Source organism: Mustelus asterias, chromosome 10 (assembly GCF_964213995.1).
Source record: "Mustelus asterias chromosome 10, sMusAst1.hap1.1, whole genome shotgun sequence".
NCBI lineage: Eukaryota > Metazoa > Chordata > Chondrichthyes > Carcharhiniformes > Triakidae > Mustelus > Mustelus asterias.
Genome location: NC_135810.1, coordinates 87,776,038 through 87,795,909, shown reverse-complemented (window position 1 = coordinate 87,795,909; position 19,872 = coordinate 87,776,038). Strand labels below are relative to the sequence as shown.

At 44.5% G+C, this 19,872-nt stretch overlaps 1 protein-coding gene across 10 annotated transcripts in view; it reads right to left on the bottom strand.

Annotated features, from left to right (window-relative positions):
* Positions 1–19,872, bottom strand: part of sgcg (sarcoglycan, gamma) — a 485,777-nt gene that overhangs the window by 321,249 nt on the left and 144,656 nt on the right. The gene's annotated exons all lie outside the window — the stretch shown is intronic.

Genomic DNA, 19,872 nt, shown 5'->3' with positions numbered 1-19,872 from the left:
ACATTTCCTTGGCATGGTCTATTTATCAACACCAACAGCGGGCAACATCTGTTTCCATGCTTCCCGATGCAGAAGCAAATCAAGTGTCAGGAAGCTGGGCAGTTTTGCAAGCCCCAGAATTACATTCCAGACAGTTGAGTCCCAGCAGACCGCACTCCCGCCCCCGTCCATCCACAAAAGCTGCAACATTTTCCCCTCTTCTCTTTTTGCAACAAGATTCACTGCCTGAGAACTTCATCGAATGAAAGCAGGGCTCGAAGTAAGGTCTCTTTATAGTTTCGCATCACAAGGGAATAATGGTTTACTGTGCTCTGCACATACAATTTGACAAACATGATTAAATCTCCTCACTATTACATCTGAATTATTCCAACCTGCTAAACAACTTAATTGCCAGATTTTGTGCTGCTCAGATCCACGGGCTCTCCTCAGTAAACTCCAGCTGTGTTCACGTCTCCATATTCTCTCAGGGCGATTCGCTAGGAAATTTCAACCTAATGAGGAAAGCAACCGATTCCAATCAATCCAGACTTGGATATCCTGGCATCTTGGGGCTGAGTTTTCACCTTGAGGTGAAGGTGGATTTGGAGGGGAGGATAGGGGGACAGGACAGCAATTTAGCACTGCCAACCAGCCAGACAGCCAGCCAGCCAGCCAGATGGCCAGTCTCCCAGTCAGTCAGCCAGCCTCCCAGCCAGCCAGCCAGCCTCCCAGCCAGCCAGCCAGCCAGCCAATTCCCACCTCCGGCCTTTTTTCAGGGGGTGGCTTCTGATGGGAGCTGAGGGTGACCTACACACCAGTGACGCATTGCCAACTGGGCCAACAGAGGTACAAATTGAGAGCAGTCTTCAAACACCATCTGGAAAATCCTGATCAGGCTGCAGCCCGTAGAAATATGGGTGGTCTCCTGGTAGCAGGCCTGTGGTGCTGGGGTGGGAGGTAAAGTTTGTTTCCATAGGTGCCATCCAAAAGATGTGCCGATTAGGTGAATTGGCCATGTTAGATTCTCCCTCAGTGTACCCGAACAGGCGCCGGAGTGTGGCGACAAGGGGATTTTCACAGTAACTTCATTGCAGTGATAATGTAAGCCTACTTGTGATATTAATAAATAAAACTTAAAAAAAGAAACTTCAAACCTTGCAAAGCACCCAACATGGGCTGCACAGTCAGACCATCGTATGAAAGGGCTCCCCCTGCCAAAGATGGCCAGAGTCAGGGCCACAGTATATTCTGAATGATTTACAAGCCTTCAGATGGTCCTGTCAGTCTCCCACTTACAGTGACAGTGGCCATATGGGGCAGTCAACCACCTTGAACCTCGGGGCTCCCAGTGATTTTCCTAGCTGCGGAGCCCACCCACTCCCCTTAACTGTACAAAACTACCAGAGGCAGCCTCTTAATTGGCCCTGCAACTAAAATTCAGATGTGGAGATGTCACGGACATTCAGCCTCTGATCTTCAGGTAAGCGTTCTCCAAGGCGGCCTTCACGACACACGACAACGCAGAATCGCTGAGCAGAAACTGATAGCCAAGTTCCGCACACATGAGGACGGCCTAAACCGGGATGTTGGATTTATGTCACACTATCAGTAACCCCCACAGCTTGCCTCCTGGACTTGCAGAATCTCACTGGCTGTCCTGTCTGGAGACAATACACATCTCTCTTTAACCTGTGCTTAATGCTCCCTCCACTCACATTGTCTGTACCTTTAAGACCTGGTTGGCTGTAGAGATTCGCATTCTAATCAGTATTCTGTAACTTGATTTTGTGTCTCTGTGCCCTGTTTGAGAGCAGATTTCCACTCCATCTGACGAAGGAGCAGCGCTCTGAAAGCAAATGGTATTTGCTACCAAATAAACCTGTTGGACTTTAACCTGGTGTTGTTAAAACTCTTACTAAAATTCAGCACAATGTTGCTGGCTGCCACTATTTATATTACCCTTTAATGTAAATAAAATTGATGTTAAGTATTAATGAGGTTTAAGATATTAAATACTCAGTGCTTTATATCTGGTTTACTGCTATTTTTTAAAAATGCCGTTTATTTTGGGTTTCAGGATCATCGTTTCCCCCTCTCACCCAGAAATTCAGCAGAATTTTCAACTTCAGCGGGGTCCCCACTGGAAGGGAAATTGAGTGGGACACAGCAGACGGCCACATGTGATGGTGATCACTGGCTGCTTGGACGTAGATAGACACAGGAGCATCTGTCATTGTCTTGGGAGACAAGCGTCGGAATTGTACCATCCCACCACTACGGGAATTGGAGTGGGCGAGGGGTGGACAATGGGAAGGTCCATTAACCTTGGATGGGATTTTCCGGTCTCACGTCCAGAGAGGCCGTAAAATCCTGTCCACGAAGTTCAATAAACATTAGGATTGCCCCATTCTCTGCAAGGCAGGGAGTATGAGAACCTTCCCCTACAACAGTGACAAACCACTGAAAATTCCCAAGGCATTTGAAATGTCAGTCTCATTCAAACACACCAGAACAAATGCTGTTTTTATGTCCCATCTGGAGATTGTGACAGTTATCAGTTTCCACACAGCACCAGATTTGCACATAATTGCCGTTGCAGATGTGATTCCAACACACACCAAAAAAATTGTCAAATTGCATACTAACCGTTTCACTGGTATCAGCAAACTGAAAGCTGTTACATGCAAATTGCATGGAGACCCCAACTTACAGTCAGTTGTGCATCAACAGTGATGAATACCACTTCAAAGAACAAAGAACAAAGAAAAGTGCAGCACAGGAACAGGCCCTTCGGCCCTCCAAGCCTGTGCCGATCATGGTGCCCTAACTAAACTAAAAAAAAAATCTTGTGCCCTTACTCGGTCCGTGGTCTATTCCCTCCTTATTTATGTAACCATCCAGATGCCTCTTAAACGTTGCTAATATGCCTGCTTCCACCACCTTCTCTGGCAGTACGTTCCAGGCATCCACCACTCTCTGCGTGAAAAACTTCCCCCGTACATCTCCCTTAAACTTTCCCCCTCTCACCTTGAACCTGTGCCCCCTTGTAATTGACACTTCCACCCTGGGAAAAAGCCTCTGACTATCCACCCTGTCTATACCTCTCATAATTTTGTAGACCTCTCCCCTCAGCCTCTGTGTTCCCAGTGAAAACAATCCTAGTTTATTCAAACTCTCATCGTAGCTAACATCCTCAAGACCAGGCAACTTCCTGGTGAGCCTTCTGGGCACTTTCTCCAAAGCTTCCACATCCTTCTGTTACTGTGGTAACCAGAACTGCACATAATACTCCAAAAGCGGCCGAACCAAGGTTCTTTATAGCTACAACATGATTTCCCAATTCTTATACTCAAGAGTACAAAGAAGCAGACTGAGAAGAAAATTTATGGCGGAATTTTCCTGCCTCATTTGCCACGGGAATCATAGGGAACCGTGCAGAGGTCCGTTGACCTCGGGCGGGATTTTCTGACCTTGGGGCGAGCGCAGCCAGAAACTCCCACCCTCAGTGTCTACTCGACCTGGATATTATTGAGAAAGTTGGAAATGAGCCGACTCCATGAGTCTCACCCATACAAGTCATCAAGAAACCTAAGAGGGAAAACCAGAAAATAAATTGTTTCAAATGCTGTCACCCTACCAAGTCAGACAATGAAAAAGATATTTGACAGCAACAATCGATGAGACCAAACAGAATGTGTAAGGTACTAAACATGATCTTAAGTGGTATGCAGGAAACTGGTTTACTGATGTCCTTTAGAGAAGGAAATCTGCCATCTGTACCTGTGATTCCAGATCCACAGCAACGTGGTTGACTCTTAACTGCCTCTTCAAAGTCAATTAGGAATGGCAGTAAGTGCTGGCCAGGGATGGGCAATAAGTGCTGGCCTAGACAGCGACGCCCATGCTCCGCGAACAAAAAAACCCCCGCCATCAAAACCAGTTTACAGAAAAATTGAGATACCTTTCAATATTCCTCACCTGCACTGGACTCTTCTGATCGAAGAGGCTCAACTGTGGAGTCAGTTCAGCATCTGAGGTACTTCAGCAAATGATTCATTGAGTACTTCAAGGACTTGCAGACATGCTGAACAACAGTGATGATATTCTCATCTACAGTCACACTGAAGGTGAACTCACCTGCCTGCATGCACACAACATCTTAGAAAATACAACCTCACCTTGAACAAAGACGTGCTTGTTCAATGAAATCCCAATCAAATCTTTCAGCCGTGTGTATAGCAGTGAAGGAGTATCACCTGATAACACAGGAAATTGAAACCATTTTCCATTGTAAATTCTGTGGATCCTGCAAACGTGCAGGAAGTCCAGAGTCTTCTAGGGCTCATCAAATACTGTAGTTGCCTTAGTCTGGACCTCATTACATTATCTGTTCCCCTCTACATGATCTGACGAATTAGTTCACCAAATGGGAATGGACTAAATCACACAAACAGGCTGCACACCAGGTGCAACTACCATTGTCAGCAAGTTGCACAAATGCCTATTTTGACCATGCAAAAACCGCTCAGCTAGAAACATAGAAACATAGCTAGCTGTGGATGAATGCCCGATTGGCTTAAATGCAATTCTCATGTGGAAAGACAAGACAAGGAACAATTGTTGCGATGGCAAACCAATCACTAACAGCCTCAGTGCAAATTTATTCGCAAACAGCGAGTGAAGCACTCTCAGTCACAAGGGGTATGATGCGGACAGGAGGGGGTTAATTTAAACAGCCCTGATTTCTCCTCTTTCTGCAAACAGAAAGGTGGTTCTTGATTTTTGATTTCACAATTTGATAAATGTTTTCCCTAAACCTCAAATTTGGAGTGTTCCAATCCTCAATGAATAACTTGCGCAGCGAACTTAAGGTAAGATAAAGTAAAAAGGGGGTAGTTTATTTCACACGCACACAAAACACGGAGAGGGGTTTCACAACATCTATCCTCCTTTTGCACTCATACAATACAGACAGGGGTAAGGAAAAGGAAGGAGGTTCAGGGTCTGATCACAATAAAATACAAGTTAGGCTTTTACTTGTGTCCAGAATCAAAAGTCGAATGGAATGTATTATTCCAGAGGGGAGGCTGACTGTTGCAGGGTGATCTGTCATTCCAGGAGTGAAACTTCCACCAGGGGAGAAGGCATGCAGAATGAATTAGCCTTGGAGGCACAAGTCCTAGCGTTCTAGTAGTTTGCAGTTTTGATGAGGGCCAGAGTTCTTTCTGCTGCCTGTTTGATGCTAAGATGGTACTTATTATCTTCATTATCCAACAACTGCATTGTCATTCCACACCCATTGAGGGAACATGCTGTCAACGTAGCACAGAAAGGTCATCAGGAATTTGTCAAAATCAATCAACTCCTTTAGGGAAAAGGCATGGTTCACTGGAACTGGTTGCACATAAAACATAAAATTCGTCATAAAATCTTCATGATCCTCTCAAGGTGACTGAACTACCTTCAGGACCATGGGGTGAAGTTAGCGTTGATTTCAGACTTGCCCGCTGGTGAACACTTGTTTGTTGTCACTGATGACTACAGCAGATTCCCAGTCATTGCAATAAAAGAAGAATCGTAAGAACTAGGAGCAGGAGTAGGCAATTCAGCCCATCGAGCCGCCATTTAATACGATCATGGCTGATCTCATCTCAGACCCTTCTCCACATAACATCAACGTCAACGAAAGCAGCCATCCCAAAGCTTGACCGATCATTGCCTTGTTTGGAATCCTTCAAAGAGTGTAAAGTGACAATGGACTCTCACTACAGCAATGAGTTCAGTAAATTTGCAAACGATGTAGTTTTCACTTGTTGAAGACCACACCCCATTGTCCAAGAGCTAATGAAGAAGCTGAGAAATTGGGCAGGGTTGTCAGATACCATCAACAGATGGCAATGAACGCTGAAGAAGTCCTGTCACGCTCTGGCTGATGTCATTGCCAGCACATCAAGGTGACTGAGATGGCACCCTTGGTCCAGGGCTTTGTGCCTAATCTGTCCCGCACTCTATCGCACTAAGCATACGCGGAACCCATCAGTGGCTAGACAAGTTGGAGGCTGGCACCTCGACCTCACTGAAGGTGCCTTTTCTCCTCAAGGAGTCAGACATGGGCCCTTGGGCAGCCAAAGCGAGAAGTATGGATGAGAGCATCCAGCTGCTCCAGTCCTCTCTGCTTGTGATCCTATCAGCTCCAGCTCCACAGGTGGAGGAGCGTGTACCTGCAGGAGACCCAAAGCAGGCATCAGCCCTCTGGAGGACACCCGCCAAGCTAATCACAGACAATAGGGCATAGCAGCCAGTGGAATGTCATCACCTCTGCTGTGGATGTTAGGGATGCATCAAGATAGGGTAAGAAAAATTAAGAAATGCTAGGAGCATGAAAGTGGTTTGGGTGTTCACAATCTCTGCACAATTTCTACACATATAAATATAATTTGTTTCCGTCAAGCTCTCATCTAGATTATGCCTCTTCTAGTTGATGATATGGTCGTGGTCAGTCAGGTTTCGAAATGCAAGGGGTTGAAAAGTGTACCCTCGAATGTCATCTGCAGGCCTGAGGATTAAATTTGCAAGGCTGTCTTCTCTGGTGAGCTGCGGTCTGGTATTGTAACAGAGGTGTAGCGATGAATTGCTACGAAGATACTTGAAAGGTCTCCTTGAAGCCTTAAAATATTAACCGTAATACCTGGGAGGACATTGCCACCAGCAAACCATAATGGCAGCATGTTGGTCAGGTCAGGGGCAGCACAATGGCACAGTGCTTAGCACTGCTGCCTCACAGCGCCAGGGACCCGGGTTCGATTCCCGGCTTGGCTCACTGTCTGTGTGGAGTCTGCACATTCTCCCCGTGTCTGCGTGGGTTTCCTCCGGGTGCTCTGGTTTCCTCCCACAGTCCAAAGATGTGTGGGTTAGGTGGATTGGCTATGCTAAATTGCCGCTTGGTGTCAGGGGGACTAGCTTGGGTAAATGCATGGGGCTATGGGGATAGGACCTGGGTGGGATTGTAGTCGGTGCAGATTTGATGGGCCAAATGGTCTCTTTCTGCACTGTAGGATTCTATGATTCAGTCTGAATGAACCTGAGGCTGAGAAGTTGCGAGTTGTGGTTGCCAGACAGCAGGCACACAAGACAACGCATCTACTGGTCACATCTGGTTTTCATGGTATGTGCAGCCGTGCCTATGGGTTCAGGATTGGGCTCTTGTCGCATCAGTGCATCCACAAAAACAGAGGCTTTGCCATCAATACGGCAGAAGGCTCCATCCTCCTGTAATATACCGAAGCATAAAGCTTTTCTACGCATGATGTACCCTGAGCATATCCTGGCTTTATGAGTTAGGCTCGGAGTGCAGCAGTTTGCATTTATTTTCCAAGGTTTAATTTTCTTATTGTCATAGGTAAAAGTCAAATATAGCGCTGGTACCTGAGCTTGTCTAAATATGAATAAGATCGGAGATAGGTTCAGATTCTGCTTATTTTAAAAAGTCAAACAGAGAGTGAAAGCTGAGCCAGATTTCCAGCTCGTTATTGAACTGGATTTGGCTGAGTGTCGATGCAGGTGTCATTTGCTCATCCTTACTGTGCAAAGGGAAACATTCCAACAATCCAACACTCAATTTGTGCCAGATCCATCTGTGGATTGGATTCTTTTGTGATTTAATTACTGAATCTCTAATTAACACATGCAGTTGATGATCAGAACAATAAAGTCACATACTATTAGATTGTGGTTTTGTTAGAACCTCATCATTTACACAAGAAACAAAATGCAAAACTCGACATCAAGAGCAAATTGGCCCTCTCTCGAGTGACTTTTAATATCATAGAATAGAATCATAGATCCAACAGTGCAGAAGGAGACCATTTGGCCCATCGAGTCTGCACCGACCATAATCCCACCCAGGCCCCATCCCCTAACCCATGCATTTACCCCAGCTAGTCTCTCTGACACTAAGTGGCAATTTAGCATGGCCACTCCATCCGTACATCTTTGGACTGTTGTTATCAGTTATTATATTCACAGCATACTATTTGCTCTGTCTATACTTTAGTTGAGACATCTTTTCCCATACCCCCTTATATCCCCATGTGCCTTCCATGCCCTCTCATATCCCCCATGGCCCTGCAGGCCCCCCTGTATCCTCCATCGCCACTCATCCAGTACCCAATACGGACAAATTTCATGAGCCATATAATAGCAAGGGCAAGTCTTTAAAATGGAAGTGGAAAAAATTAAATTGCGAACAATCTAATAGCGTTGTCACTAGAATATACAAGCATTCATCTTGAAAAGAACACTTTGAAAAAAAATTAAATCTCCTTGAGTGGTCCTTCAGTTGTACAAAGAAGAGATATTCACACCACATCAAAGATAATCCTTCAATAACCCTTTAAAACTGTCAATCAAGCTATGTACACGATCCCTTGCTGAATTAAGTGTTTCATCACCATTTGATACTCAGCCAAACATTCACAATGAGCTCACCTCTCAAAACAAACCATTACAGCTCCAGACAATGGAAGAACAAAGAACAAAGAACAAAGAATAATACAGCACAGGAACAGGCCCTTCGGCCCTCCAAGCCCGTGCCGCTCCCTGGTCCAAACTAGACCATTCTTTTGTATCCCTCCATTCCCACTCCGTTCATATGGCTGTCTAGATAAGTCTTAAACATTCCCAGTGTGTCCGCCTCCACCACCTTGCCTGGCAGCGCATTCCAGGCCCCCACCACCCTCTGTGTAAAATATGTCCTTCTGATATCTGTGTTAAACCTCCCCCCCTTCACCTTGAACCTATGACCCCTCGTGAACATCACCACCAACCTGGGGAAAAGCTTCCCACCGTTCACCCTATCTATGCCTTTCATAATTTTATACACCTCTATTAAGTCTCCCCTTATCCTCCGTCTTTCCAGGGAGAACAACCCCAGTTTACCCAATCTCTCCTCATAACTAAGCCCCTCCATACCAGGCAACATCCTGGTAAACCTCCTCTGTACTCTCTCCAAAACCTCCACGCCCTTCTGGTAGTGTGGTGACCAGAACTGGACGCAGTATTCTTAAGCTTTTGAAACTGAAAGAAGAGATGGCTCAATCTTTTGCGAAGCTATACCAGATGGTAAGGTAAGGTAGTCCACAAAAGCCAACAGGCACTTCTCTCCAGACAATTGTTTATTTGCAGCTTGAGAGGCAACGCTCTGCAAATGTGGGGAAAGGCGAGGAGGTAGGCTTCCAGGAACGATCACAGTCAGTATTGAACTCACGCCATTGGCATCATTTTGCAAGACGTCTCCACCATTTAGTCAACTGAGCTAACCAATCCACGCATTAAATGGCTCAAAGAATTCAAGGAACAGGTGACTTGTTTTTCTACTTAAAGCACAGTAAGAAGTCTCACAACACCAGAATGAAGTCCAACAGGTTTATTTGGTAGCATGAGCTTTTGGAGCGCTGCCCCTGATGAAGGGGCAGCACTCCGAAAGCTCGTGCTACCAAATAAACCTGTTGGACTTTAACCTGGTGTTATGAGACATCTTACTGTGCCCACCCCAGTCCAATGCCGGCATCTCCACACCCTAGTTAAAGCAGTAGGACATTTAATTTACTTTAGATCATGACACTAGAGTTCCCAAGCACGGTGTATTTATAGTTTTGAATGCACAGTAGCACATTTTCATATTTTTCTCTCCACAAGCAGTGCCAGGTCTGCTGAATACTTACAGCATTTCTGTCTTCATTCATTACCTGGTTTCCCTGGATTCTCTCTCCAAAATATTTTCATCTTTTCACTATCTTAAGGGTTTTTTTTTGGAAGTAGTTGCACAGTTTATTCATGTATTTATTCATTGAGACCTTGCGAATCGTGTTATCAGTACAGCACAGCACAATCATTTGCAATGAATCAGACCAGATAAAAACGTCAGCCAAACTCAGTTCCAAAGAAGAGTCAAATTGGACTGAAAAAGTTAACTCTGTTTCTCTCCCCACAGATGCTGCCAGACCTGCTGAGTTTTTCGAGCACTTTCTGTTCTTATTTCACAAGAAGGAAGACTGACTCTATGTTAATGTAAAGGAATCTCAGCAAAAGAAAATTTTGCAGAAATCTGCCTTCATGAACATCACTGACAAATGAGCTTCACTCCATCAATGTTTTTATGTGATATGAAAGGTTTGAAATTAATTTCTTAATCGCATCAAGTGTCTCACGCATTAATGGCATGGTGTAATTAACAATTTGAAACAACAGTTGGAACAAATAAGTTATTTGTGACTTCTTGCTCAAGTATTTCTGCCTGCTGTGTGGCAACCTTCATAGCTGTTACAAGGACAGAAAATTAGTGTCCAATTTACATGGGCCAATTGAAAATGTTTTCCTTTGAACTATTTTTATTGATACCATTTCAAAACTCGAGTTGCAAAACAGTAATTACCACAATAATGAGTTAGCAGATCAGCTATTGAAACAGACAGCATAAATTCGTCCAAGAGGTAATTAGATGCGTTCCTGGAGAGGGGAGATTGACAGATACGGTAAAAAAAGTGAGTAGGTAGTGTTGAGGTCCATCAAAAAGAGATATGCTTGTCAGAGCTAATGTCCTTTTACTGTCCCAGAAATTCTTGTTACATCTTCTATGTTATATTTTTCCACCTTTGAATTGTTCTCAGAATTGAAAGACTGTTTTGTTTTGATATTTTGTGCTTCATTTAGCTGCCAAAAAAAATTAAGTGAACAAAATTGACAAGGCTAGATAAGAGCTAACGAGCAATTATAGCAACTGACACCAATATTAATGAAAATACCTGGCGTTGGTCCCTTGCATGTTATGGTAGGTCATAGGTGTTAATTGACAAAATGCACCCTTGAAAATGCATTAAAGTTGGTAAGCCATTCCATTGTTTTGCTATGGGGCTTGCCAAAGTACTTCCTTCACTGTAGTAAATCCTAGGAGGCAGAAGTCCCGTCACCAAAATCCCTTTATTTACAAGTCTGACAACAGCATACAGAGTGCTTTCAGTTAGCAATCTATTCCAGGAATCCCAGAGGGACTGACATTCCTGGTTAAGTACAAAGCAAGAGGCTCCCTGATTGGTCCGTCAACTTAATCAGAGACATCTTTTTGTGTTCAACCAAATAAAAGAAATCAAATTAACTTAGGGACAACTCAAAAGGGGCAGCTCCCTAAAAGGAGGGGAACCTCCCGAAACAAAAGACAAAGCGGAAAGGAAACTTAAAACATCAAATTAAAATGTGATTAAAGGGGCCAATTATACACCCTAGTCCCTGTGGCCCTTTAATTAGACAGTTTATATTCTAACAGGTGCACCTCAATTGCCTGATTACAATCATTACATTAACCTTTTAGTAAAAGTATTCAGCTTTAGGAATGCCCTTTATTATTTTGTAGCTAGCCATTGCATTGGCTAATATATCACAAATCGTGTCAATTTCAGATTGTAATTTCAAAAATTAAACCTGGATTTGTGGGGAGACAGAATTAGAGACTTGTAATTTGGTAATATTGTTTCTTTGCCATACATTTTAAGTTTATTTATTGGTGTCACAGGAGGGCTTCCATTAACACTGCAATGAAGTTACTCTGAAAATCCCCTAGTCACCGGCGTCTGTTCAGGTACACTGAGGGAGAATTTAGCATCTTTGGACTATGGGAGGAAACCGGAGCACCTGGAGGAAACCTACGCAGACACGGGGAGAACGTGCAGATTCCGCACAGGCAGTGACCTAAGTCAGGAATCGAACCCAGGCCCCAGGCACTGTGTGGCAGCAGTGGGCTAACCACTGTGCCACCGTGCCACCCTGTAATGAAGGAAATTACAATGGAACAATGTATCAGAATGATATTATGCAAATTCTATTACTAGCGGAATAAACATGATAAAGGAAAATGTCTGAAATTCTTTCGTGGAAACACTTTTTCTATTTATTGTGGCAGATTTCGCACAATTTCATGACTGGAACATATTCTGCAACTCACATTCCAAGTTAAATAAAATTTATTTATGGTTTTTTTGATGTCACAGCTAGAAATGTCCCGTTTTAATGTATCTATATTTTAGAAAAAACTTGTCAAATGGTGATCAGAAAGTCTTATCATCACATTACCACTGACATTAAAATACATTGCAGGGAACATAGATGAGGGCAGCAACACCCTTGGACTGAGGGAGAACCGAGCAGGAAGCTTCTCAAAGTTAGAGCTAGTTCACTATTTAAACTATTTTCAGACAATATATATTAGTCTCTTGGGTCCTCATCAGATTTACTGTCACATTCTGATATGTAGAAAATGTGTAGAAATTAGGAACAGTAGCATTATTGCTACTTTGTGTGCTGATATTATGATTTGAAAATCTTTTGGGGAAATGTTCATGCTGCAAGGCTTATATGCAATCATTAAGGTTAGTCAGATTTCAGTTTTAAATATAAAAGTGGTTTTCTCTATCCTGGAATGTTGAAAGACTTTTAAAACCGTTTAGATCATCTGGGATTCATTACAAAACCACTCTACTTTATAATGAAGATTAAAAGCTAAAAAGTGTGGTATGTTTCGGAATACTCTGATTATATTAGCCCAAGGAGCTGGGAAGCTGAAATTGAGTGGATTTCTTTCCAAATATGTCCTCTGAAATACTGACTTTCCAGATTCTGCTGCTTTGAATGCAACTAGTCACAGACTCTGGAAAATCTTCTCTGTATATCAATCAATCACCCTGTGGCACTGAAAAAGATGCCAGCATTAGATTTTGAGAAGGGGACCAGAATTTGAAATCTATCTATTGCCAATTAATTCTTACTCTGAACACCAAAACCATTCTTTCCAAGCATTTCCAAGCTACATGTAACCTAAATGATTGCACTTCTGTTAAATTTCTGATATTTGCGGCTACATTGCACTGAAGACATTCAAAGAATGAAACCTGTCTGTCACTCTCCCTTCATACTTATGCATTAAGTCAGGTAATGTCATTCAATCAGGCATTCTTGATTCATTCACCTTCCCATACACCACAGCCAAATCATCAATCCTTAGAGGGGAAATTCTGCACACGTTCTGGTCTCCAAAAGCAACACTCCAAAATAAATCCCTACCTCCCCTCATTAATATGTCAAAGTACTTCACTCCATCAACAGAGACGAGTTGGAGGGCCAACCCAGAGTAGATCTTTTTCAGCATCAACCAGCCATAGCTTGGGGCCTTGGTCAAGAAGAAGAAGGAGGCATAAAGCATGCAAAGGCAGCTGGGATCAAGTGGATCCCTTGAAGAGTATAGAGGGTGTAAAAGTAGCGTTAAGAGAGAATTCAGGAGGGCAAAAAGGGGACATGAGATTGCTCTGGCAGATAAGGCAAAGGAGAATCCAGAGAGCTTCTACAAATAAATAAAGGCCAAAAGAGAAAATAGGGAGAGTAGGGCCTCTTAAGGATCATCAAGGTCATCTATGTGCGGATCCACAAGAGATGGGTGAGATCCTAAATGAATATTTCTCATCAGTATTTACTGTTGAGAAAAGCATGGACGTTAGGGAACTTGGGGAAATAAATAGTGATGTCTTGAGGAGTGTACATATTACAGAGAAGGAGGTGCTGGAAGTCTTAAAACGCATCAAAGGTAGATAAATCCCCAGGACCTGATGAAGTGTATCCCAGGACATTGTGGGAGGCTAGGGAGGAAATTACCGGTCCTCTAGCAGAGATATTTGAATCATCGACAACCACAGGTGAGGAGCCTGAAGATTGGAGGGTGGCAAATGTTGTGTCTTTGTTTAAGAAGGGCTGCATGGAAAAGCCTGGGAACTACAGGCCAGTGACCCTAACATCTGCAGTGGGTAAGTTGTTAGAGGGTATTCTGAGAGACAGGATCTACAGGCATTTAGAGAGGCAAGGACTGATTACAGACAGTCAGCATGGTTTTGTAGGTGGAAAATTATGTCTCATGAATTTGATTGAGTTTTTTGAAGGGGCAACCAAGAAGGTAGATGAGGGCAATGCAGTCGATGTTGTCTACATGGAATTTAGCAAGGCCTTTGACAAAGTTCTGCATGGAAGGTTGTTGCATAAGGTTAAATCTCATGGGATCCAGGGTGAGGTAGCCAATTGGATACAAAATTGGCTCGATGACAGAAGCCAGAGGCTGGTTGTAGAGGGTTGTTTTTCAAACTGGAGACCTGTGACCAGCAGTGTGTCTCAGGGATCGGTGCTGGATCCACTGTTATTTGTCATTTATATTAATGATTTGGATGAGAATATAGGAGGCATGGTTAGTAAGTTTGCAGATGACACTAAGATTGGTGGCATAGTGGACAGTGAAGAAGATTATCTAGGATTGCAACGGGATCTTGATCAGTTGGACCAGTGAGCTGATGAATGGCAGATGGAATTTAATTTAGATAAATGCGAGGTGATGCATTTTGGTAGATTGAACCAGGACAGGACTTACTCATTAATGGTAGGTCATTGGGGAGAGATCTAGGAGTACAGGTTCATAGCTCTTTGACAGTGGAGTCACAGGTGGACAGGATGGTGAAGAAGGCATTCAGCATGCTTGGTTTCATTGGTCAGAACACTGAAAATAGGAGTTGGGACATCTTGTTGAAGTTGTACAAGACATTGGTAAGGCCACACTTGGAATGCTGGGTACAGTTCTGGTCACTCTATTATAGAAAGGATATGATTAAACTAGAAAGAGTGCAGAACAGATTTACTAGGATGCTACTGGGACTTGATAGATTGAGTTACAAGGAGAGGCTGGATAGACTGGGACTTTTTTCTCTGGAGCGTAGAAGGCTGAGGGGTGACCTTATAGAGGTCGATAAAATAATGAGGAGCACAGATCAGCTAGATAGTCAATATCTTTTCCCAAAGGGAGGGGAGTCTAAAACTAAAGGGCATAGGTTTAAGGTGAGAGGGGAGAAATACAAAAGGGTCCAGAGGGACAATTTTTTCACACAGAGGGTGGTAAGTGTCTGGAACGGCTGCCAGAGGGAGTAGTCGAGACAATTTTGTCTTTTAAAAAGCGTTTAGACAGTTACATGGGTAAGATAGGTATAGAGGAATATGGGCTAAATGCGAGCAATTAAGACGAGCTTCATGGGAAAAAAAAGGTGGCATGGACAAGTTGGGCTGAAGGGCCTGTTTCCATGCTGTAAACGTCTGTGACTCTGTGGCCGGTATTTCACGACCTCGCTCGGGCGAGGCTCGTAAAATCCCGCCCAAGGCCAACGGAGAATCCCATTCTGCGAGCCTCCCCTGCCCCCCCCCGGGATTCCGGGGCGGGCGTGTTGGTAAAATTCCGGCCTGTGACTCTATTCGGCAACTGAATGAGTCAATGCTTTATCGCATCGTCCATCCATTTCGCACCCATTGCAACTATGTCTTTATCATGGGATATAGTTGGTTGGTTGCGGAGAGCATTCTGGGTGAATCACAGTGCATGTGAGGAAGAATGAATTGAATTTTATTGTTTAAAGAAGTTTAATATCTGGTCCTGTCCTCAATCTGGTATGTTTCTCAGTGGAGTATGGAGAAGTGGAAGTTGCAGATAATGAAACTGCTAGACAGACGGATAGCTCATGATTTCCCTCAGCCACATGGATTCAGACATCAAAGGTAGAAATGGAAGGAAGGTCAACCACATGAAATGCACCCAAGGGACTGGGAAAATACCTTGGAAAGACAGAGGGAGTCAGAAAATGCAGAAAGATAACAATGTGAGACAGAGATTACATTCAGGGAGGTATATGAAAACAACACAAAGGGCCCAATTTTACCATTGCGTTGCACCCGTTTTCGGGTGTGAAAACTTGGTAAAGTCAGGCGTGAGGCAAATAGCGCGATCCGCACCCGCGCAGATTGCCACTTTCCCAAGGCCCGAAAATGGCCGCGCTGTCAATTTAAATACATTTGCATGCATTTAATTGGGGGGGGGGGGGGGAGGTGGAGAGGGGTGAGGAGGAACGAGGCCAAATCATTCTCTGGTGGGTGGGGAAGGAGGAGGGAGGCCTGATCATTCTCTGGTGGAGGAAGGGAAGAGAAGGACGAGGGCCAGATCATTCTCTGGTGGGGGGGGGGGGGTAGGGGGGAAGGGGGGGTGGCGGGCGGGGAGTGGGGAGCAGGAGGGAGGTCTGATCGTTCCCTGGTTGGGAGAGGGGAGGGGTGAGGAGGAGGGAGGCCTGATCGTTTTCTGGTGGGGTGGGGGGGGGGGGGGGGGGGGAGGAGGAGGAGGAGGGAGGCCCGATTGCTCTCTGCTGGTGGGGCGAGGACGACGGAGGCCTGATCTTCCTCTGGTGGGGGGAGGGCGGGTGGGGGATGGAGGAGGGAGGCCAAATCATTCTCTGGTGGGGGGAGGGGGGGGGAGTGGGGCAGGGGGTCACGATCGGTCTGGGTAGCGGAGGGGTGGGTGGATAAGAGGGATAGTTATGTTGTGGGGGTGGCGTGATGTCTGTGGAGGCCATCGCTCCCGGGCCACTTTATCCGCTTTTTGCGATGTGACAGGGGAGCGTTTTTCAAATTTTGTTTTACTTCGCAGGCACAGTTGAAGTCTCCGATTGGAGCTGCAGTGTTTCAGGCGTGAAAAGCCCCGCCCACAGCGCGATTCAGGTTCAGGCTGAGTGTGAATGGGAATGCCTGAGAACAGGGATTACAAATCGAATCTGAATCACGCCCAGATTCAGCACTTAGAATCAAAATGGTAAAATAGGGCCCAAAGAGACAAAAAATCAAGCTGAGTCAGAGAATGCAAGACAATTAGAAAATAGAAGATGGATCAAAGTGAGTTGGAATATGTAAACCACAGAGTTTTTATTTTTCTCTTTGAACAGCACCACTCGAGATCAGCCATTGACAATAAAAGTAGATGCTGCACTGATCTCATTTATAAAATCATACACCATTCCATTTTAAGTTAATTGGAGTCTATGACATCAATCCATTCACTGACAGTTCCTGCGACTAAATCAAGTTAAGTACACAGAGAGATTCAGTTATGTTGAATTTATGAAATACTGGTGTTGAAATGATACGGCAGCCTTCAAAAGTCAATGGTGCGTATCAATGTGTAGAAATGGGTGTAATATTAATTACTATAATATTCTGTTCATGGGGACAATTTTAACAGTGAGCATGTTTCAGGCAGATAGAGCCTGGGGCCTGGTATTTTAACACTTGAGACTCATTTAAATATGTCAGTCCTATTCTCACCTGGAAGGGGTGTGAGGCGGCTACAGAGAAGCTGCCAGCAGGGAAGGATCAGACATTCCTTCACCACTCGCCAATTTGCAGGTTCACGTGACAGGGAGCTGTTTGTGAGAGGGGTTTCATTGAATGGGTGAGTAGAGTCAGGGCAGGGTGTCTCTGGTTGGACATATTCTAGAAGGTGCTATCACAAGGGAATGATGGTGGTTTTGTGATAATTCAGAGTCCCAGCCGAATGCTCTGGGTTCAAATCCTACCAAGGCAGCCTACATGAAACTTCAGACCCACAATAATGAGATTGGATAGGTTGGGGTTATTTTCCTTGGAACAAAGAAGGTTGAGGGGTGACCTGTAAGAGGTGGACAAAATTATGAGGGGAAGAGCTAGGATGGACAGGATAAAATTATTTCCTTTGGTAGAGAATTCTATCGACACGGATGCCATCATCTCATGTGAGAACACCATCTACCAGGTACACGGTACCTACTCTTGCAACTCGGCCAACCTTGTCTACCTGATACGCTGCAGGAAAGGATGTCCCGAGGCATGGTACATTGGGGAAACCATGCAGACGCTACGACAACGGATGAATGAACACCGCTCGACAATCACCAGGCAAGACTGTTCTCTTCCTGTGGGGGAGCACTTCAGCAGTCACGGGCATTCAGCCTTGGATCTTCAGGTAAGCGTTCTCCAAGGCGGCCTTCACAACACACGACAGTGCAGAGCAGAAACTGATAGCCAAGTTCCGCACACATGAGGACGGCCTAAACCGGGATGTTGGATTTATGTCACATTATCAGTAACCCCCACAGCTTGCCCAATGGACTTGCAGAATCTCACTAGCTGTTCTGTCTGGAGACAATACACATCTCTTTAACCTGTGTTTAATGCTCCCTCCACCCACATTGTCTGTACCTTTAAGACCTGGCTGGTTGTAGGGATTCGCATTCTAATTAGTATTCTGTAACTTGATTTTGTGTCTCTGTGCACTGTTTGAGAGCACATTTCCACTCCATCTGACGAAGGAGCAGCGCTCCGAAAGCTTATGGTATTTGCTACCAAATAAACCTGTTGGACTTTAACCTGGTGTTGTGAGACTTCTTAGAGAATTCTAGAACCAGGGGACATAGATTCATGGTAAGGGGCAGTATGTGTAGAGGGGAGATGAGGAAGAATTTATTAACACAAAGGACGTCTGGAATTTGCTGCCCGAGTTAGTGGTGGAGTAGGGAGCCTAAACTTTTTTAAAAATACCTGGATCTATACCTTAACTGCTATAAGGGCTATGAGCTGGCTGCAGGAAGGTGGGATTAGAAAGAGAACCTGGATGTCCTCAGGCTGGCATGGACAGGATGGGCCGAATGGCTTGATTCTGTATCGTTACGTTTCTGTGGTTCTATGGTTCTAGGTTCTGAAGATGGCTTCAGGTCTGATCTTCGAACAGTGCAGGAGAATATTTTGTAGGTGGGAGTGGGGGAGAAGGGGAGGGGGAAGGGTGTGGTATCGCAATGCTACAGCTGGCCTCAGTGTAGGGAAAAGTACACCACACAGTTTCTCAACAGCCACTGTCCAAGCACACATTAAAGAAAATAGGTACATGGATGAGATGCCCATGAAAATGAAGCACTGCCTTCAGGAAAGAAAATTGGTTTAAGAGAAAAGGAATCTATGCCATGAGGTCAATAGCATTAATTATAGTCATTGATCTTTCACACTGTACCTCAGCATGAGTCACCTGAAATGTGTTGACTATCAGAATCCTCGACCAGCCTCAGAACAGCCCAGAAAAATGGACATCAAGCACTCCCAAAGCCTCCACATTATTTATTTAGAACATGAAGTAAATAGATAATGAATACACAGGAGCAATTTCAGGCATGTCTTCAATAATACTGAGAAAGCCTCTTGCCATAATGGGAATTTTCCTGCAGCAACCGATGCCACAAATATTCAATTCAAACACAGAAACATTGGGCACTGGGGAAAGATAGAACAGCTGCTACTGTGCAAACAACTTCAAGCTTCAGTTTTTATTTTTGGTTTTAATTAACCTTCGTCTACATTTTAAAATGTTGGCATCGCCAAAGCACTGATTGTTCTGTTAGACATCCCTTGGTTACCAGACCAGCCAAGTGAGAGACAACACCAGATGATAATGGGCCTTTAATACACAACATTAGCTTCCAATATTGAGTTGCATTGCAACAGATTTTTTTCAATAACTGTAAACTGCAGCACAAAATTTTTTTTTCAATTGCAATGGGTTTAGCAGACATGAGCAGGCACTGCAAAGATGTATTTCAAAATACATTAAATTATGGGCAGCACGGCGGCACAGTGGTTGGCACAGCTGCCTCACAGCGCCAGGGACCCGGGTTCAATTCTCGGCTTGGGTCACTGTCTGTGCGGAGTCTGCACATTCTCCCCTTGTCTGTGTGGGTTTCCCCCGGGTGCTCTGGTTTCCTCCCACACTCTGAAAGACATGCTGGTTAGGTGCATTGGTCATGCTAAAGTTCTCCCTCAGTGTACCCGAACAGGCGCCAGAGTGTGGCGACTAGGAGTTTTTCACAGTAACATCATTGCAGTGTTAATGTAAGCCTACCTCTGATACTAATAAATAAACTTTAAAAAAGGACAAGTTATGGATGAGTGCCCTTGCAGTTTCCCCTTATATTGACG